This window comes from Lupinus angustifolius, unplaced genomic scaffold (genome assembly GCF_001865875.1).
Source record: "Lupinus angustifolius cultivar Tanjil unplaced genomic scaffold, LupAngTanjil_v1.0 Scaffold_1_561, whole genome shotgun sequence".
NCBI classification, from domain to species: Eukaryota; Viridiplantae; Streptophyta; class Magnoliopsida; order Fabales; family Fabaceae; genus Lupinus; species Lupinus angustifolius.
In genome coordinates, this window is record NW_017715884.1 from 1 (window position 1) to 23,370 (window position 23,370).

A 23,370-nucleotide genomic window follows, 5' to 3' on the forward strand; every position below is an offset into this window, starting at 1 on the left:
TAGGTGTATTCTGTCCACTGATACCTAACAATTTTACTGTTTTTCCTTGATAATTCTTATTCTTGACGCTTGTTTTAGTTTGATTACCCAATGCATGGCCTAAGGTTTAAAAATGAGTAATGAGAATTTCCATGTTTAAACTAGATTTAGAATATATCAACTAATAACATATTGATGCCTAGAAATAGGATTAATTAAACAAGTCATTCTAACACCCATATTATTATGATTAGATGATTAATTTGTCAAGGATTTGAGAATTAGTTTATTTAGTCATTTGATATGTTTAGTCAAGGAATTGATAAATAGATAACAACTGATGGTGGGAAAATCATAGGAATAATCATATATGAATATAATTATTGGATAATAGATGACAAATAGTGAAATCTAATCTCAGGTTTTTCATATTTCAACTTAATATTTTTAAATCTTTTAGTTTTACATTAGTTTAATTTTAATACATTCACTAAATCAAAACCTTTTTCAACCCAAAATTTAATTCTTTTCTAATTAAAAGAATATCAAGCAAGTCATTATGGATTTGACAATCTTATATTCTTATTTGCGACAACTCGTTTGGTTAAAAATAGCAACCAATTTGCCAATTAGTAGTACCTGATGCAATCAAGAATAAAATGTGGAATATCATAGCTTTTTTGCAAGATAAATTAAATAAGACACCAAAAGGTAAAGATGATGCAAAAGAAGTTGGTGAGAAAAGGAAAGGGAAAGGGAATTATCTCACTCCAAGTATTATCGATTTTGGAGCTTTTATAGTTGTACCTAGATGCCTCTCACATTAAAAAAACGGCCAACAAGATTTTTAGGATGATAGATGATATTGCGAATGAGGTTCTTGAGACAAACATAATCCAAATTGTGACAAACAATGTTGCAAATTACAAAGCCAAAAATGTTGATGGAGAAAAGAACAAGACAATATCGGATACCTTGTATTGCTCATTGCATCAACTTAATCTTGGACAAGATTACAACACACACACACACACACACACACACACATATATATATAGGGCATGCCTTTTTTCCCTAAATACAAAAATTCACCAAGGTTAATATTTAGTGAGGCTAATTGTGACTCATTTTATAAGATCATACCTAAAATTGGGTTGCTTATTGGGCAACAAGGGAACAATGAGGAAAATCTTCACATCTATAGAATGGAAGGAAAGCCAGTATACAATGACAAGAGATGGGAAGAGTGTTAAGAATGTGGTCATAGATAACAAGTTTTGGAAAAATATTGTGACTTGTTGAAGGGCACTTCACCTCTTAAAAAGTTCGCAAATTAGTGGACTCGAATGAGAAGTTATCTATGCGGTATATCTATGAAGCAATAGACTCGAAAAAGCAAAGTATACAAAATACTTTCAATGTTGTCTTGAATACGTAAATCATTATGTGTTGGCCGGTAATTAGGTGTAAGAAATACTACATATAGTATCGCAAACAAGTAAAAAAGTAAGGAGTTGTTGTATCCATAAGGACTTGCTAACTCAACTTTCAAAATCAAATCACTACTTTAAGCTGGTTTTCAAAAAGGGTTTTCAATTTGTTTTTGGTTTGGTTGAAAAATTTTGATAGTTAAAAGCGTTGAAAGTTATATGTGAGATTGACTCGTTATTCATATTAGTAAATCAAACAAAAATTAAGCAAATAAAACAAATATGATTCTACATAATATAAGACATTATTTACACTAAGAAGTAATGCTTTAATCTACTTAGCATCTCATGAAATAAAGCCAAAACCTTACACATAAGATCAACTAATATGACTCATACACATACCTCTATTGCAAGTAACTATGCATATGTGTTGAGATTAATGCACACCCCAAGAGTTTTAGCCGCCAATGTTTTGGTCAATGCCTAACACTTTAATAAATTAGATTTATATCTAGCAACTAAATTGATAAATTTACATTCTATGAACTATCAAATATGCATATATGTCTAGCAAAGACATGAACATAGGAAATCATTGTGATAATTAAACATGCAACTACATCTAGTTTTATGTATAAAGGATAAATTATATGCTTTGAACTATCGAACCGAAATTTCTTCACATGGTTCCTTTTCCTAAACGAACTAGACATTTCGTCAAACACAAAGTAAGCATTAAAAGTTCAACAAGGATAATTCATAAGAATCAAAGTATTTCATTCAAAAATCAAAATCCAAAATACATCAATGAATATAAAGAATCAACAGCTAAAAAGCAATCTAATTAAGTATTTTCATACATAACTCGATAAACATGGAATTTAGAACTATTAGATCATGGAAAAGTGTCGGCTCCTCCATGAACATCAACAATCCTCACTATTCTTACTTCCTATCCATTACATCTTATTTCCAACTTATATAAATCTACACACTAAGTAGATTAAAAACAACTCTAAGAAAATACAATGTTAATATTTGGTTCCTAACTTCCAAGGTAAATCTCTATATTCAAATGACATCTTGGGTCTCTTTTTATGTTTTTCAGTTTTTCCTCCTACAATAAGTGCACCTCCTTTCATATAAGACCCTTTGTTTGGCTTCTCCCACGCTTAGTATGGCTTTCCACGCTCGGCGCCACTGCATTGTGTACAATGGAGCCGATTTGAAGCTTTTGCATGCTTAGCCCAATTTGGCCCATTTTTGGTCCAATTTATCCTTTTTCAGCGTGGAACATATATAGAAGCTTCGAAAATGGGATTAGTATAATTTATCATCAAATCTCGACTATGATTACATAAAGTAAGTATTTAAAATCAAAAAGTGCTAAATTAGCCTTATGAGTTAAGGTAATTTTGGCACTTAACATTATGACAACTAATATTGCTTGACTTTTGCATAACTAAATTGTATAATTAATAACTAATTCCTTTTTTTTATTCTTTAGTTATATGCCTCTTTGGGAGATAATTGATGAAAAGTGGGACAATCAAATTCATCGACCTTTACATGTTGCAAGCTAGTAACTTATTCCCATGTTTCATTATGCTTACGGATTTAAGGCCGACTATGAAGTTAAATAAGGGATGTATGACGGTTTAAGAAGGATGGTGAAGGAAATATTGAGATAACTAAGAAGGTTGATTCTGAGCTTGAAGACTTTAAGGGTCGGAATAAGGTTTTCGGTAGTATAGTAGCTAAAGATGGACTTGAAACCAAAACTCCAGCACAATGGTGAGAGTCATGGCAATGAACATCTACAACAGCAAAACTATAAAATTCGTGTACTAAGCTTGAAGTGGAGCTCATCTAGATGTGAACGCAACTAGAATGCTTTTGAGATAGTAAAAATATAAACTTAGTTATCTTTTCCTTTGCAAAATATGTAATAGATTGGTTTCCTATATGTAATTTGTTTTATTTTTTGGTATACACACAAAAACAAATCGTTTGAAACAAAAAATAACGAATGATGTTGCCTTTGTGATCTTTAATTCAAAATTGGAAAACAAGAAGAATACAAGAAAATATTATCTTCATTTTAAGTTTAATGAAATTTCTAATGACGAGTGTTTATAAAAAATAAGGGAGGTGATGAGAATTTAGAAAAAGACAATAAATATATGGATTCATTAGAAGAATTCTTGCTTGAAGGGGGGGGGGGTGGTACTACAACTTGTTGTGTCTGTGAAGAGTCAGTGATTCCACAATTTGATTTTGATGATGAACTTCATGAAGATGAAGCATATGCCAAGGAGCCACCTGATAAGATTAATGAAGATAAAAAACTCAATGAACATGATTATCTTCCTATCCCCGAACATGTATTGATGCATTGTTTTATATATTAGGTTTTGATACTTGTTGATGTGTTTTGCCATCAAACACTTTAGTTGATTTTGTTGACATGTTAGTTTTGTAGTTATGTGAGACTTATACTTTAGTATGCATATATTTTTTATGTTGGAGCTTTAAGTTTTATCATATCCTACTAGTTAATTTTGTTATTTATAGCAATGGAGAAAGTTGGTTCTTAAACTATTTTTTATCATTTTGGGTATATGTATATCTTAAAAATCAATATTTGGTAGGATCTTACGATCTATATTATGATCACAGGTTTTATGTTTTCATTTACCCATCTCAATCTTATATAAGATCTCGATCTTGTCAAATATGTTTTCCATCTCTGTTCTCATTCCTACATTGTTCTTTTTCATCCTCACATCCTAATTTAGATTCTTCTTCATCTTAACCTAATTACATTCACACGAACTCTAAACTTACAATCTCTCATACTATCTCTAAACACAACTTACTGGAATATTCAACTCATGCTAACAAACAAACCTTACCACCAAAAAAGATATTAAGTAATGACCCAATTCACCACTAAAAACCAGTATGAAGAAGATCTTGCTCCTAACATTGGTGCAGTTTTGGTGAAGACACTAATATCACAAAAATAATAAAAAAGAAGAAGACCATGAAGACAAGATGATCAAGCTTCATGGATTATTTATAGACTAAGTCTCCATAGATTCTTATATCCTTATACTCAAAGTAGAGTTAGTAATAATGCTCAAAAAAGTTAAAAGTATCTTTTTGAAAAGAATTGGAAACTCTTAGAAAATTATTTTATATGCCAAGTAATTGGTTACTTGATTAGAGCAACCGGTTACAAGTATCGTGTGACATTTGGTAACAGGTTTCTGGGATTACGTAACAGGTTACCTGACTAAGAAAACAATTTTCAAAAATAAGTGTCACAGTGCAACTGATTACCCAAATATGGTAACCGATTATTTTGAAAAAAAAAAGCTTTTGGTAATCGATTACATCATTGATATAACAAATTACACTGTACTATTAAACCATATTTTCAAATTTTGAAATGAAAGGTTTTCATCCAAACTCAATGGGTTTCACTCCAATCGTGTCCCAACCTTTGGAAGGGTACCATGGTTGATTGGAAGATTATTTAAAGGCCTTGAAACATCCATTTGAAGATACACAATATACACAAGACTCGAAAACTTCATTGAGAGTTTTTATAACTTTTGTAAACAATTCTTGGCACTTTCAATTCAAATTTGTTCTAAATTTTCAGAAGTTCTCTGAATTTGTTTAAAATGCAAGTTCTTAAAGTTTCACAAACACTTTTCCAGAGCATTTGTTTACTAAGTATGTTAAGAGTCAAATTATTGCAAGTTATAGCACTGTCATATCTTGTAAAGATAATCCTACCATTATTATCATTCTTCATATTGTAAACTTATCATCACAAGGGTATGGTGGTACGGGGAAGAGTTTACTTGGAAAGGTTGTTTTCCAAGGGTGAGATATTTGTGAGTATGTAAGGTACAAGGGTCTCAGGGAGAGAAATTGTAATTGCAACTCAAACTATCTAGTGAAAAAATCTCTTGTGTGAAAAGAGTACTAGATGTAACCTTCGGTGAAGAAGGTGAACTAGTATAAAAATCTTTGCGTACTCATCTTCTACCCTCTTCTTGTGTTTACATTTTTAGCTTAACTTGGTTAATTTATACAACAATATTCTACTACTCTTTTATATTCTGATATATTGCAGAAAAATTGACCATTTCTCCAATTAACTAATTCACCATCTCTTAGTTGTTATCTTAGTTTCACAACCAGGACAAGACAAATGCCAACCACACACATCAACATGCCAACTTGACTAAGAAATCAAGGTGCATGACCGAGCCAATGTCTATTGTGACCGAGGAAGCAAGGTGCATGGCCGAGCCACCATGAATCATGATCGAGCCAGCAAAGCCAACACGCCTGATTCTGACTGAGACATCAAGGCCAAGCCACATGGGTCATCTAACCGAGACAATAAGGCCAATCCTGACCAAGACAACAAGGCCAAGGCGCATGGGCCATCTAACCGAGACAGCAAGGCCAAGGCGCATGGGCCATATGATTGAGACACCAAGGCCAATCATGGTCAAGACACCAAGGCCAAGGCACATGAATCATTTGTCCAAGACACCAAGACCTAACATGGGCCATCTGACCGAGATTCTCATAGTTCATCTGACCAAGCCAGTAACGGGCCTTCTGGTCTAAGGCATGGCCATTTGGACACACTATTCTGCAAGCCACGCATCTAGGCCAACTTGACAAACCTAACCATATCAGCAACAATACCTAGTGCATCAAGAAATCTTGATCCTTCTTATTTCATTCATTAATCACGTGGGTTTTAATTGGTATTTACCATAGGTTAGTTTGTTAGGTTCTAGTTAGTTAGTTTTAGCTTTCTATAAGTAGCATCCTCCTTCTCTTTGGAGAGTGTAGAGTGTATTTTTCTTCATCATTCAAATAATATTCAATTGAGTCCTTTTAATTGGCCTTGTTGTCTTGGTCAGGATTGATCTAGGTGCCTCATTTAGATGGCCTATGCGCCTTGGCCTTGATGTCTCGGCCAGATGGCTCATGCGCCTTGGCCTTGTTGTCTCGATCAGAATTGGCCTTGTTGTCTCGGTCAGGATTGGCCTTGGCGTCTTGGTGAGATGAATCATGTGGCTTGGCCTTGATGTCTCAGTTAGGATCTGGCGTATTGGCTTTGCTGCCCCGACCACGATTCATGTTGGCTCGGTCATGCACCTCGCTTCTTTGGTCACGATGCCCATTGTCTCGTTCGTACATCTTGCTTTTTCAGTTAAGTTGGCATGCTGATGTGTATGCTTGGCATCTATCTTGTCCTGGTGTGTAGTGGTGAATTGGGTCATTTCATAATAAAGGATCTCCAATCACCATTACATAATTCTTATCCTCTAAAAGTTTGACCATATTTCTCACCCTTGCCACTCAAACCATTTCATTCACACATAACCTACTCACAAACCATAATTATCATACAATCACAATCTTTTCATTCTCTTACTCATTATTAGTATCTTATAAACAATTGATAGGTTAACCTCTATAAATTAGACTAAATAGATTTGCAGTTAGTTGAGAAAAACAAACAAAACAACAATTTATATCATCATTATCACATTTCAAATAATGGATGCCATCATACACAATCGCTAATCCCACATATTTCAATTAAATACCTTGATAAACGTATAGTAGAAGTAAAGTCAATCATATATTGTCATAGGCTTGTAGGAAAATATCATGGATATTACAACAACCAAATTATCCAATCATCAAATAATACACTTCTATATAAGGGAAAATTGTGAGAGTTACATCAATAAATATGTCATCAATTTCATAGTTCAAGTGTTACCACCATTGTCTACTCCAACAATAATAGCTCAAAAAAATCATCATACTCCACCATAAGAAGTATACTCATAGCACATATATTGCATCAATGTTTGTGCTACACCCTTGCATCAATGTTTGTATTACACCCTTACATCTAAGCCAATTTCCATATCACACCCTACATCTCTACTCATACATGTAGTGCACCTTGTATCCCACGTAATGCTTGTGTCATACCCGCATCAAAGTCACCCAGTGCTCCTGTGCTTTGTGGATCCTCTAGCATTTAACACCATTCAACATAATGTCATGGACAGACCATAAGGATACCCCACTTCTCATAAAATGAGATCATCCTCTCCAACATCTAGAAAGATATTGTTAACATTTGTCTCATTGTCTGACTTAACATTCGAGTCTCTATCTCCTCCTTGGTCTCAATCTAATCCATGAACTTATGATGTTCTTGATCCAACCCCATGAGGTCCCAACACAATCACGCCATGTTTTCTCCTCCTTCAACTCACCTGATATCCTCAGACAATGTTTTTGACAGACCTAACCCGATCAACATGTATTTCACCTTCCTTTGCCTCAATCTATAGTTACCTGTTCCATTTAACTTCTTCACTATGAATCTGTCATTTGGATTAAGAGTCATCTACCAATTGGCTCTGATACCAATTGTTGGAGCAGCAAAAGTAATCATTGCACAATGTTGACACAAACAATCAAATAAAGGGTATTTATAATAAGAAACTATCAAGATATTATTAAATAAAAAGAAGACAAGAAAATATGTTAACGAGATTCAGCAAATTATGTCTACATCGCCGAGAGCATTGAGCATCTATTAAGATATTATTAAAAAATAAGAACTATAAGCTTTAGCGCACATGAGATGTTTTTAGTCGATGCTTATAATTGGTGCTCATTATAATAAGAAACTCGAGTCCAATATATAACATTGGTTTCTCTCCTCCATTTTACTACTAAATAATATGAAAGTTCATACAATAATATATTTCAAACATCTCCAACACTACAAAATTTGATCAGCCAGGTAGCTCCAATTTGTTCAACAAATATGACATACATTTTCCCTTCTAAAACTTCAAAACACGCTCTAAACTCATAAATACATTCAAATAAACTTTTATAAACACATACCTAAAATATTTAATCAACCAAGATATATTTGTTTAGGTTTTTGAAATAATTTACTAACCCAATCACCAATCAAATTATTGGTAGGGAGAATTATAGGTATTACAATAATTTATCGCACGATGACGTAAGGTTATGATTAATGGTGATTATATTATGGATCCCTTGCATGATGGACGCTAGGTAATCACCCTTGTAACTAAAATATTAATTTCAAAATGCCACAACGGTAATTCCTAATTTCAAAATTTATTTTTACTACAATTTTATAAAGAAAGGAACAAAGTTACCAAAAATGATAAATATGGTCGTGTTTTTTTCTTGCTAACCTAGCCCTGCGCTGGTTAAATGATTAAAGATAAACTTTTAATTAGATATATGTAATTAATATATTGAAAAATCAAAAGTATTTATGATAAAAAAATGTTTTAAGCATAAGGACAATGATTAATATTTGTTATTTTTATTGTTTTGGTTAAGAAATGAAATAAAAAAGTGTTGGGTTATTCAAATTTTAAGTCTCAAATTGGATATAAAAAAATAAATACATAAGTGAAAAATACTCATGGAATCACAAATTTAAGATTTTGGTTCAAGATATGATTCTCACTTGTACTTCTTCACTCTTCTAATGTTCTAATAACAATTAAACTTCCTAATGGTTGTAGGCTTTCTGGTCCTAGTAGATCGGATCCAATAAAAAGTTTATATGAAAATGTGATGTATTAAATATTTTGGAAAACTATATAGTTAGATTTACAAGATAAACATTTTTTGTTTTTATCTATTCTTAACCAACGCACTTGGCAGATGCAGCCTCCTTTAGTTTTTTAGATAGAGACAAAGATTCTTTATTTTGTTTTAAGTGTCGCTTTCCGAACCTAGAAAGGAAGGTAGGATTAGTGTAAGAGTGCATTTGCTGCAAGTATGTGATAGGTGGGTGGATGTCTTAATATTTCATAAAAGCAATGATAAAATTGGTGTTTTTTGCAATAAAAACAGAGATCTTACTTTAGGTGATGCCCCCAACTAGAATGAAGTCCTACGGATCGTGATTGTAATTAATTAAGTTAGATTTGGAAAGCTTCATTTGCTATCAAAGTAACCAATTCTTAATTAATAAGGATTTGTTCCGTGATATAATGTCTAACTAGATAGAAATCATATAAGACAAAAAGTGAATGTTCAATTATGGTGAGGAATAAGTGTTATATAAGAAAAAATCAGTGTTCAGTTCTGGTGAGACTTGGTTAAAAAATATAGTATAATATTTATATACTGACAATATAAAGTTTATATGTATTTAATGTATTAATTTATTTTATTACTTTTATTTAAGAGTTGATTATAATTGAAAATATATGTTTGGTCGATGTATATATCTTTTCTCTAAAAAAATAACATGTTGTTATATGATTGGCGTTTTATTAATGGTCACAGCAGCGTGAATTTAATGCAAAAATTATGGTCACGGTTGCCAGGTTTTCACAAGTAAAAACTTTTATACCTATATGTTTACATAGGTAAAAGCGTATAAATGTAATTTTTATTATAATTTGAGTAAATCGTCATTTTGGTCTCTCCTATTTTTCTTCGCAACCAAGTTAGTTCCTAAAACTTTTAATAGTCATTTTAGTGCCCCAACAATTTGGAGATTAGGCTACGTTATTTCTTCCATCAATTCTATCCATTAAGTGTAACAGTTTACATGTCATATTAAATGTTCACGTCACCTCTTTTGGAGAATCCTACATAGACTTTATAACATGTCATCAAACCACATTGTTTTAGTTTTTTCTACAAAATTTGTAAACAAAGTGACATCATTTTGTTTAAATTTTTTTATCCCAAAACCACATCGTTTTGGGTTAAATTTTTTAATTTATTCTATTCATTGCATCTTCTCTATAATCTCATCTAAATCTTCCACCCCATCAATATCTTTTTCACCATATCTTCTCCAGAAAAATGGATTTTCAAAATGAAAATTGTGAAACAAACATTACAGGAAATACTCAAAGGGTAAATTACCAACCAATGCAAGTCTTCGGTAATTTAATTTGATGTTTTCATCAGTTGCATCATAATCAACTTTCAAAATTGTAATAATCCTTCAATTAAGTAAAAGGGCTCATCCAAAACTAAATAAATAAAATATGAAATCAAATAAAAATGTGATTTTTTATAACAATTTTCCCATGACCAAAATAGAGCAACAACAAAAAACCAAATATTGAGAATGGAAGGGGTTCGGGTTGGTGTCGCCAGACGCAGATATGTGCAAGACAAATAATGAGATTAGTCGGAATAGGACTGATCGAGGTCGTACCAAATGCAAATAACACAATTAAACTACAGTACTAGGAAGTGACTCCTAGGTTGTTTCTCAAGAATTATTTTTCAAACAAAGCTTCAAACACCATATACTCACACACAGGGGTTTTTGTGGTTGAATGGTATGAAACAATTTCAGAAAATAAGCAATGTAATAAAACGACTAAATCTCTTTGGTTCATTTGTTTATAACTCAATCATCGGTTTTAAAAGATTAATTTCAGATTCCAAACATCATCTTCCTAATTTGCACAATTTCACAACCTAAGCCTTTAACTAAGCGAAATCAGCATAAACATGGTCTAACACCGTGATTTTCTGTGCGCGTTTTATTAATTATTTAATTGAAAAACGATTAATTTTAGAAATTAATCGGTATTGATTTAGGCTAAACCTCAGTTGAGTTTTAGTCTTGTATTGTAATTTCCTAATTTATGGTAAATTTTCATAATTTTATGAGACAGAAAGTCTTTGGGCCTCTTTCGGGCCCAAATTCACCCTAAATTCGGCTCAAATGTGATTTTTGAGTTCTGCAACTTGGAATCGAATTCCGATTGCGTCATTGGCTTCAAAATATTATTTTGAGTCAAAATAGACACATATTTTGTCCATAAATCATCTCTAGATATTTTTCACTCCAAATCCAAGTTTCGACGTTCTAAACGTAACCCTAAATCGAGAGATTTTTAATCTTCGGCCGAGTTTTAATTGATAATACTTGGGCATGGTTTTAATCATGATGTTTCATCGCATTAATCACATCACCCATTCATGAGTCAAGCTTTCTTGTTGAATAAGCAAAAGTACAATCACTTATGTCATCCCTTAAATCACTCATCAACTCCTTACACCATCATGATTTTGGGGAATCACTTTGATATACCCTTAAATCTAATTTCCCCCACTATAAAAGCAACCCCTTGCATTCTAAGCACTTCTAAGAGATTTCAAGGTATTTTTCTTCTTGTTTTCTCAATCTCTCACACATATACCATTAGATAGTTATCATCTTTCAGTATGTTGCTCTTGATTATGTGATCAACACTATCAACCCTTGTGGTTTCTTTAGAATGAAATGTCTTGAGATGACCATATAGTTTTATTGAATCAACTTAAGTTAGCTTACTTTAAAGTGGTAAGTTTAACTTAAGAGATCTTGATTTAAAATGTTAACTTTTGATATGTTGTTCTTGATTATATGATCAACACTATCGACCCTTGTGGTTGCTTTAGAATGAAATGTGTTGAGATGACCATAGAGTTTTGTTGAATCTACTTTAGTTAGCTTACTTTAAAGTGGTAAGTTTAACATAAAATTTCTTGATTTTGAAATATTGTTTTTATGAATGAGATCAACACTATTAACCCTTATGGTTGCTTTAGAATGAAATCTGTTGAAATGACCATGGAGTTTTATTGTTCAAAAGTATTGAATTCACTTGAGTTAGTTTACTTTAAAGTGGTAAGTTTAACTTAAGAGATCTTGATTTAAAGTGTTGACTTTGTTTAAGTAACTTACCTTAAAGTGGTGAATATGACTTAAAAAGTCTTCATGAAAGTATTAATTTGTGTTAGAGTTAAAAGTACAAGCTTTGTTAAAGTCTTATTTTAAAAAATATTGTTGTCTTAAACAAGACTTTAGATGATAAAGGATGGTTCAAGAATATGTAATCTTGAACCGGATGGATGAAAGTGATTGAGTCCATGATAGGTTAAAAGATGTATTTACCTAAGGGTTATTATGCAAGAATTTTAACTCGCAAACCTACTGATTTATTCTTGTGTTTATTTTCGAAGCTTCCGAAGTTGGACAGTATACTCGTTTCACACTTATCACCAAGGGAATCACTCACGCAATACTCTAAGGTGGGAAGAATATATCGTGACACAGTGGTGCAAGAATATGACATATGGACCTCCTAAACTAACTCAAAAGATTGGAGTTGTCTTGGTATTAAGAAATTCGGTACTTAATCAATTGTATGTTTGTTAGGATTAAGTACTTATGATCTCTTAAGTCATATTGTTTAAGTTAGGTCTATGTGTGGAGTAATGTTGTGGTTATCCATGGATGAACATTAATCGAATAACTATAACTAGGAAGGATCGACTATTCCTTAAGATATTTGATTTTCCGTATTCTAAAACCCCATGTCTGATGGTCATAATCGATTACCATGGTTGATAATTGATTATCGATATAAAAAATCAGAATCTTGTAGTTACTATAACTAGGAGTAATCGATGAACATGTAACATAATCGATTATCAATATTCTAAAATCTCCCTGTCCGATGGATATAATCGATTACCTCGTCTAGTAATCGATTATCGATATCAGAAGTCATAATTCTTTAGGCTACTATAACTAGGAATAATCGATTAACCTTTGGCATAATCGATTATCAGTGTTATAAAATTGTCTGAATGATGGAAAGTATAGGAATGCGAGTAATACAAGATAAAATACTTTAAAAAGGACTGATGTCCCAAAGATGAAACAAATATCTATCACTAGAACATAAGTAAATGCTAGTTACCGGTAGTATGGGCTGTTGGTGGTAACGAGATTACTTAGGGCCCTCCTGACAAGGTCGTCGACTGTTATGTTGTTAAGGGCGAGGCCCAAAAGGTTATGTTTACCATGTAGTGAGATCGTCTTATCGTAAGTGCCTCGGCCATTGACCCATCCAGGGTGATTCAGCGATGATTCGTAGTGGTGAGGATATTATTCCTCTTTTATGTTATGACGTAAGATCGGGCCCCAAAAGAAGCATTATTTTTGGAGATGTCTTAGGTTGGGCCGATCTTGTAAAAAAAATAATTATTAAAAGATTTAATCGACTAACCGTAGTTAGTGTACATACTCATCATGTACAATAAAGTAGTAGAGAGGAAAGTTATGGGAGACACATGAACCCCGAGATGTTGAGAGGGATGGCGATGATGGTGATGCGTCAACAAAAGCCTTGAGGGAGAGTCTAAGTGATACCAGTTCCCTGTATTCCTGGATGAGGTATTCTGTTGGATCAGACAATTCTCATAGCGCAAACTAGACAATCTCTAATAGCTCCTTTTTTCAACCAGGACTGATGAGAGGGATGCTTAGAAAGTGTTTGATATGACACCATCCTGAAATGGACAGTTCCGTTGGAACAGATCGATCATATATCCTTGCAAGGAATAAGTTGGTGCATTCAAATCGACTTGTTATGGGACCTGCACTATCGGTTATTTCCGAATAGTTTTTTAGGGGGAAACTAGTGTAAGGATGGATGAACTAAACATAACATTCATATATTTAACTCGTGGATATTGACCCCATATCTTGAGTTATAAACATCATTCATCATCTGCATTTATGTATGTGATAACATAGTATGTATATTATTTGTGTTATGTCTAGATGTGATATTCTGCATAATTCTACACATTCGATGAAAATATTCATTAGATGTCGTACTCCCTTTCTTTTTGCTTGTATTTCGGTACACGTCCTTGTCCAGATGGACAAATTGGTGCAGATTCAGAGCTACCGATTCTCAATATCCCGGGAGGGGGCATGGAGAATTGATGGAGACCGCTATACCTACACAGGACCTTGTGCCCTAGAGCTGGAGATGGTGTGCGAAGGCACCACTAGGCGCTTTACATCTCACCATGTAGCCATGTAGACTTCTTTCACTCTACCTGGCTGGAGGCTGGTACCTACTATGTCATCCACCCAGTCTTCGACTCCTTGTGGACCAGCTGATGCAAGACCATCAATGAGGCGAAGAAGTTGGAATGATGTGACCAGTTCTACACTGTCAAGGAGATTCGTTCAGCATACCATGCCAGATTCGGAGGCGTATGCTAGGATAGGGATTAGGTCGCAGGATTCTGCCTATGATACCATAGAGGAGATGGAATCTGAAGATGACGATTGTGTAGAGTTGGTCGCCATAGAGGACTCTATCGAAGTGATAGATCTCTCTTCAGACTCCAAGCTGGAGGAGGACCTGAGTGAGGGTTCTAGAGCCCACGTTAGTGCTGGAGCTAGCCGTTAGGAGTTATTTCCTTTTCCTTTTTGCTTTTTGGGGTTAGGATATCTGTGTAGGGTACTTTTGTAGTGCTGAAGAATTCATCCTATTTTGTATAGCTTCATTTCGGTGATGATTAAAATTTTCCTTGTATTTTGTACTAGCATTTTACTTGACCAAGCAATACCTCGTTATACGTGTTGTAGGGTCAAGTCTAATTATTAATGAAGAAGTATCAAGGAAAGTATCTTATCATTTTCAGTTACTGTTAGGTAACTGTCATTGATTTTTCTTAGTTTATGTTACTAAGAATGTGATGTCTCAAAAAAGAAATGAATATAAGTAAAACAATTTTTAAAGATATATTCAAAAAAATCCTATTTTAATCACAATATTCATAAAGTAATCTTCGGGATGTTATAACATGGTATTAGAGTTGTTCTTTCCTATCCGTCCTTGGGCATGACCTTACATGCTTTCTTGTGTGACTTTGTATATTTAAGTGTTTGTAGTAATATTCGAGTGAAAATACAAACCATGGGTAATTTCGGTATGAAGAAGGAAATAGCATAGTATGTCTCGCGCTGCGTAATATGTCAGAAGGCAAAATTTGAGCACAAGCGACCTGGTGGAGAACTCCAACCGTTAGAAATCCCTGTTTGGAAATGGGATTGCATTTCAGCGGATTTCGTAAGTGGTTTTCCATGGACTCGGAAAGGGTACGACACTTTTTGGGTTATAGTGGACCGTTTGACGAAGACGGCTCATTTCCTACCGATCTACATAAAGTACTCTGTGGAGAGATTGACAGATTTGTACATCAAAGAAATTGTCTGATTGTATAGGATTCCTACAAATATCATCTCGGATAGAGATCTGCGCTTCACTTTGAAGTTTTGGAAGGGCCTGTAGATGGCTTTAGGTACCGAATTGAGTATGAGTTCAGCTTACCACCCGCAGACTGATGACCAATCCGAACAGACTATTCAGTCATTGCAAGATCTACTTAGAGCATATGTGTTGGAAAACTCTCGAAGTTAGGCGGACTATCTGCATCTGATAGAGTTCACTTATAACAACAACTTTCATACAAGTATCGGCATGGCGCTGTATGAAGCTCTTTACGGAAGAAAGTGTAGAACACTGTTATGTTGGTTTGAAGCATGAGAGAATATGATACTAGGACCTGATGTGGTTCAGCAGACGATGTAAAAGATCAGAATGATAAGGGAAAACATGAAGGCAGCTCAGAGCAGACAAAAGAACTACTATGACAAAAGGATTGATTTGTGAGGAAATGCTTGAGATGATGCCCAATTGTAAAGAAATCGAAAATACATTAATAACAAAACTTCACGAGTTGTGATACATTACTAAAGGAATATAGTCTCAAAGTTTAGCCTTCCATAGAAATGGAAGCAAAACCAAAATGAAATGAAGAAGAAGTAAGAAACAAGAAATGCAACAGCAAACCCTAGCAGAGCATAAAAGAGGGAAAACCTAAATGTGAAGTGTTTACAAAATGACGGAATGGAGTGAATGAATGGAATTCAGGTTCCCTCTCCTCAAGAGTAAAACCGAAAATGGGCCCAAAACTAAAAATGAATTCACAATTAAAAATTCCTAAAATTAAAAATATAATCTTCACTTTATCACACATCATCACTTTTGTAATGCCCAAAATGTCCAGAGTGAGTAATCCACAAAGAACATGATGCCCAGTTTGCAAGCGACAACAAGTAAAAATGGTAGACAAAGAGAGGTTACTGATTATTTGTTGATAAATACAAATGTCTAAAGAAGAGAAGAATTTATAGATAGTTGATAAACATAGTTTATGAAAATAAGTTTATAAAGATAGAATATGTCCTTAAAAGTTGGCATTGTTATGAAGCGGCAAGATAAGATGAGGCTGAATCACACTTATTTTCAACTCTTCGAATATTTTGTCGCTTACTACGCCCTTCCTCGTCTCTAGGTGCCTAGGTATTCACCATAAGCCTCTCCTCATTTGAATGCTCAATCATTTTGTGTGCATCCTCTATCTTAATGTGGTTGTTGACATAGAGTTAGTCAATGCTTATTCTCATGATATCATCATTGCTTTTTACTCATGAGATACTAAGTAATAGACTATTCTTTTTTTTTAGATTAAGTTGACCTAGACATGTTGAAGTTGCATAGTTTATTTGAATGAAACCTATGATTTCATTTTATCATTTTTGATGAATAAGGTTGAAGTTATTTTATCTAAGAAAGTTTCTGTAAATAAATTAACAAAACAAAAAAAAAATACATATGGTTAGCTCATTAATTTTTATTTTTCTTGTTACATGCCTCTTGAATAATGTATCTTATTTAAATTGTTTTTACTTGTGTTATTTTTTATGTGTATGTTTGGAATACAATGGACATAAACCTCAAAGATGACAAAATGTAACATACTCAATAGTAATTTAATTGTTTATAAGCCCAAATTTGAGTTACACAATTAAAATTCAAGTTTATGAATAATCAAACAAGTAAATCCAGATCATCACATTTTTAAAAAATACCCAAAGCACAAACAAGATCATTACAACAACACAAGACAAAACCAAAAATCCTTCCCACAACATCATTAAACTTAAGTGAAGATTCTTTCTTTCTCAAGCAACCTTAACCCCAATAGTCTTAGGCTTCTTAGGGTGAGGAGGAGGCAATTTCTGAACAGTAACACTAAGCACACCATCTTGACACACAGCAGAAACTGCATTACTATTAGCATTCTCAGGAAGCACAAATTTCCTCATAAACTTGCCAACCCTTCTCTCCATTCTCAAATATTTCACACCATCGTTTTCTTCTTCTCTTTTCCTCTCTACACATATCAAAAGCACGTTCTCATCGAAACCTGAACCTTTAAGTCACCTTTCTTCAAACCTTGCATGTTGATCACAAAAACATAAGAGTTTGGATATTCCTTAGTTTGCAGCAGTTGCAGCCATTGCTTTCGTGTTATTCATGTATGTCTGTGATGGAACACTGAGATTCTTATTCAATGGTGTTTCGTCTGTGAGGTCGAACATGTTGTGGAGAGTGTTGTAGAATGGAGTGTTTAAATCCATTACCCTGAAATCCATGACTTTCGGAAAATTAAGTGATTGGAATCTTTTAAAAAGTGACTTTAATTTGTGTATTTGTGATTACAACTTTTGAGTGAGACGGAATATATATTATGACATGGATTATTCTAGAAAGGAAATGTAATTGTTCCAGAAAGGTGATGGAAGTTTCTCGAAAAGAGAAGTGTCGTGGATAAAAACTTCTAGCATGTTGGGTTAGGAAAGGATATTGAATCCTTCTAAAGATTCTGGTCTAGAACATCGGATGAAGATTTTATGTTTCTTTTGGTGTTCTCATTGATGTTTCAAGCCAATTAAAATATATCATTTAATTAAAAATATATTATAAAAAATAAATTAATATTTTATATTATTTTGTAGAATACTATTAGATATGGACATAGGGAAAATGACTTTTTGGGAAAAAGGATCCTGTCCCTAGAACAATATGGAATTTTCTTTCAATTTTTATATTTGGGCTGAATAAACAACACTGAATAAATAAAGAAATTATGATATTATTATTAGGTGAAGAATTGATATAAATGTGGACGTGCCGGAGTGGTTATCGGGCATGACTAGAAATCATGTGGGCTCTGCCCGCGCAGGTTCGAATCCTGCCGTCCACGATTTTTCACCTTTGTTACAACTTTTTTCTTCTTCTTATTCTATCTTATTTAAAAAAATAAAACGACCTTAAACAATAATAAGCCCATTGGCCACTAGGAAAGCCCAGTGAAATCCTCTATATTTTTTAAAATGTACAGAAAATTTCCAATAAGAATGACTCAAATAAGAAAAATTCTCCTGTAAAATCTAAGTATAATAAATCTGGGTCTTATGATAGTTATAATTTTGTCCTCTTTAGAGCAAAGTAAACTTTTAAAGTAATAAAAAAAACTTGTATCTTTGTATGAATGGGATACTACCTTGATTATTCTTTAGAACAAATTATCTTTGTATAAATATAATTGTTTATTGTAACACAATTATATTTAATTAAGCAATAAACAATAAACCTTTTGAATGTTATATTACAACAAGGAACAGACGTTAATACATAACACGCTATGTAGTATGCACACTTTATATTCATATTCTTAAGCATAACTCGATTCAAGAATCTATAACGTATATTTCTCAACCAAAAGCATAAGCCACCCCTGTTATGTATACATTTAATGCAATAATTTTGTAATGTGCATTGCAAATAATTTGCACATGGAATATGTAGAAACATAATCATAAAAGGGCTGATGGAGAATATATTATATTGTTTATTTAGACATATATGAGGCCATGTATACGTAAAAAAAGTATAGGCTCTAAATTTATTAAAAACTTATATACAGTTTTTCATGGGTAGTGAGGAAATTGTTAACACAAGTTATCACACTTTATGCATTAAAGTTTAACCATTACAATTGAATTTTTTGGAGAATATGTAAAACTTAATACCAAAAGTTAAACAAAATATCAATTTTAAATTTGTGAAAAATCAACATATTAATAAAATTAAAATATTTAATAAATAAATTTTTTAAAAGGCCCGTTATCATTGTGGGTCCTGGACATTTGCACCGGCAGCACTTGCTCAGGCCTAATGTTGTATTCTTCGTAAAACTCAAAAACTAAAAAACTTCACTACTTTGGGCAAGGTCAATCCTAACATATCTTAGGCCCTCAGTACGTAACAAAATACGAACCTTAAATTTATTTAATCAAATTATAGATAGTTTTTCATGGATAAGGATCCTTTCTTGTAGAAAATTTTGTTTTCATGTATCAAGTCAATTAAACTTCATAGAATAATATAAAAATATTAATATATGTTATTATAAATTTTATTTATAATTAAATAAGATTTTCTGATACTAACGAGTGTTGGTTCAAGTAGTATATGTTTGATTTTCCTTAAGCAATGTCCTGGGTTCGAGTCTTGTGGATGGAAAAAATACTTGTTGCGAGAGTTAGCCCCACATACGTGTGGTTGTTCCCAGTTCGGACATAATTGCTTTTAGTGCGAGGATACCTATGGGAAACCAAAAAATAAGATTTTCTCGGGTTCGAGTCTTGCGTATGAAAAAAATACTTGTTGTGAGAGTTAGCCCCATAAACTTGTGGTTGTTCTCAGCTCGAACATGATTGCTTCCGGTGCGTGAATACCTATGGGAAACCAAAAAATAAGATTTTATAATTGGACGGAGACACCAAATAGACAGGAATGAGGACAGATGATGCTCATCCGTTTTTCATGGAGATTGAGGAAATTATAGCTACAAGTTCTCACATTTTATATTCAAACTTTTACCAATAAAATTGAATTTTTGGAAATTATGTAAAACTTAACAGTAAACGTTATACAAAATATCTATTTATAAATTTCAAGTTTCATTGAGCCATAGAGTCTTAATCATCTTATCTCTATTATCATATTTATCAAATAAATTTAAAATAGAACTATTAAATATACTTAAACCACTATATAATTTGTACAAATTAATAAAATAAAACAGTAAAATTATTTAATGAAAAATTAATTTTTAATGGGCTATTTATCATCGTGGTCTTGAGCGATCGCACTTTAGTACATGCCAATGGTGGCCATGATCGTGGGACAAATTTATTTACTTTGAGGTCTTTGATGGTTTTCACATTCTGCACCTCTTGATGCCTTAGTCACCCTTGTCACATATTCATTTTGATCCAACATTTTTATATTAGGAAGATCACATTTTTGAAGATATGTTAAAATACAATCAAATTAAAGTTAACGAACATATTCTTAAGATACTTTTATAATAATTTATAACATGTAATAAAGACTTTACACTAAGTCCAAAACAATAAGAATGTTTGGCAGACACAAGCTAATTATAGATAAGGTAAGAAAGTCAATAAATGTGATTATATGAAATTAGAACACAAATTATACTTACTTATTGAAGATATTAGTTCAAACATTAGGTATAAATAAAAATTAAAATTAAAATTTTGTGAATCACGAATATCTTATACAGATACATCCATGTACGTTTGAGCAAGATAAAAGTACTATCAACGGAAATTTTTCCTAGTAAATATTTAACGTACCTGCATTTTTATATAATACTTATTTTTGACAATTTATTTACAAAGATTCTGACATACAATAAAATATATTTCATAAGATGAAATAACTTATCTCCTCAACTCTATTAATTGTTTCACATGTCTCTTATTTCACATCTTTTCTGTTGAAGTTTGAATTTTAAAATGTAATATAAAAAAAATGAACATGTCAAAGAATCAATGAATTTAAGGAGATAAGTTATATTCTGATATAAAGAGATATTTTATTCTCTATATATTAATATTATCATAAATAGCATATTGATATGCATTCCTGTGTTTGTCAAACCACTTTCCAATTATTTGTAATGTGTAGTCTAGATGTTGTAAATGTCAAATATAGTAAGTGAAACTGAGAAAGAGAAATACCTAACGATGAAAGAAAGAAGATATATAATAATTCAGTTATCCACATGTCATGTTCACTTAAAAAACCGTTACATTTAACCATTAATACTTTTATGTTATGTTAACTTCAAAAACTAAATGAAATTATAAATTATGAAAGGTAAAATAGGTAAACATAAATTACATCATGAGTAATTATTTTGTGTTTTCCTTATTAAATAATACAGAAAATATAGATATATAGTTTCCTTAGAAAATGTCACATAAGAAGAGTACAATTAATCATCATTTGAATTATGTAAGGATAGTGACATATTATATTGTCGTGTATGGTTAAGAAATCAGAATGGTGGATGCACGATCTAAATTAAGTGGTAGTTACCCGAACTTGACTAATCTCCTTGACCAGTTTATGGTCTTCTATATCAAACTAGTTCTTATAACTTGTCACATAATTGTAAAAACTCAAGATAGTTTCTTTGGAAAAATATGCAACAAAAGGTTAAGCCATCATATGAATTATGTAAGCATGGTGATCTCACATCTTATTGTACGAACTAAATTAAGTAGTAATTGACATGAGACAAGAATTTGTTGTCCCAAATCGTGTTACAAATCATATCTCTGACTAATGAAAATATATCATATTTATTTAACAAATTAAATATTTTATTATTTTTTTTATTTTTGCTTTAATAATATTAGTTCTGGAAATGGAATGAACACTATTTTGGAGGGTATATTTGTCTGCTGCCATGACTTGACTAACCTCCTAGACCACTTTATGGTCGTTCATGCACTAATTTTTATATGAAGCATACCAACCAGACCCTTCATATCGTAAAGCTAATTCGTTTTTTTTTTGCCAATTGACACGATTATATGTGGCCAACAAATGACACATTATGATTATTAACATTTAACATTTTGATGCCCTTTCTCGTGGAAGGGACGCACATAGTGCATCTATATATGTTTAAGTTTCCACAAGAAAATTTTCTTTTTTAATTAGAGAAACTAATTACAATACTAGAATCGGTATAACATATACTGTTAGAAATTATAAATTTCTAATTAAGGTGAGTATCATATATTTGATACAATGATATTAGCTATTTATTTTCGGGGTTACATTATAAGTGATCTAATTAGTGTTTTCCCGAATTTTCGGGGTTACATTATTTTCCGGGTTACATTAAGGTGAGCGTAGGTTCTGAATTTTATGATTCTCCATTAAGCCATTAAAAGTGTTTTCCCGAATCTTGTATGAACCCTAATTTTAATTTTAGGGATTATTGAATTATGTTTCCGCTGTTATGTTATAAATATTGGGAATTTAGGGTTTAATTTGGATGTTTCCGCTTTTATGAAACATCCAAAATTGCTTCGTGATATTTCAATGAAATAGAGGATGATGATACTGACTGTTTCTGTAACCTCTTGTTTCTTATGATGATATGCGTGATATTTTGCTTGTTATGAGCTTCAAATTCAGTAAAGTCGTCGAGTTTAATGAATGACATTCAATTCGACGAAATGAATTTTTTGTACAAAAGTCGTCGCAAATGCAAAATTTAAGGTAGATTTTATTGATTATATAATTGTGCCAAGTATTCTTATGGACAAGAGATCATGATTCTTTTGTTAGAAATTTAAAGCCTCCAACCCCATAAAAGCATCATGGGTCGAAGATATTGCAGCCGAATAATCAAATGATCATTTTTTTAAGGAACAGAAGCTTAAAACAAATGCACCATTAAAATGATCATTTTTTAAGGAATCTGGATGGCACTTGGTCTCAGGCACTGGTGCATTACATTTTGTGTGTGATAAAATTATCATATTTGTTCTAAAATATTTTTGTTCTGTGATAATTAAAATGTACATACTTTTAGTGACTTATATTGCTATTGCATAAATGCAAGTGTTTATATTCAAATGCTTTCTTTGCATTGTTTCTTTAAATAACTTGCACTATTTTGTTTTGGAATTATACGGAAAGCAATTATGGGATAAGATTTGGTAATCATAAAAGATATCAAATCTGGAGGTTTTAATTCC

At 32.3% G+C, this 23,370-nt stretch overlaps 1 non-coding gene and 1 pseudogene across 1 annotated transcript; one reads left to right on the top strand and one right to left on the bottom strand.

Annotated features, from left to right (window-relative positions):
* Positions 1 to 17,188: 17,188 nt before the first annotated feature.
* Positions 17,189 to 18,034, bottom strand: LOC109336969 (annotated as a pseudogene).
* A 363-nt stretch (positions 18,035 to 18,397) lies between these two features.
* Positions 18,398 to 18,479, top strand: TRNAS-AGA. Its single transcript has one exon. It is a non-coding gene; the product is annotated as a tRNA-Ser (tRNA).
* Positions 18,480 to 23,370: the final 4,891 nt, after the last annotated feature.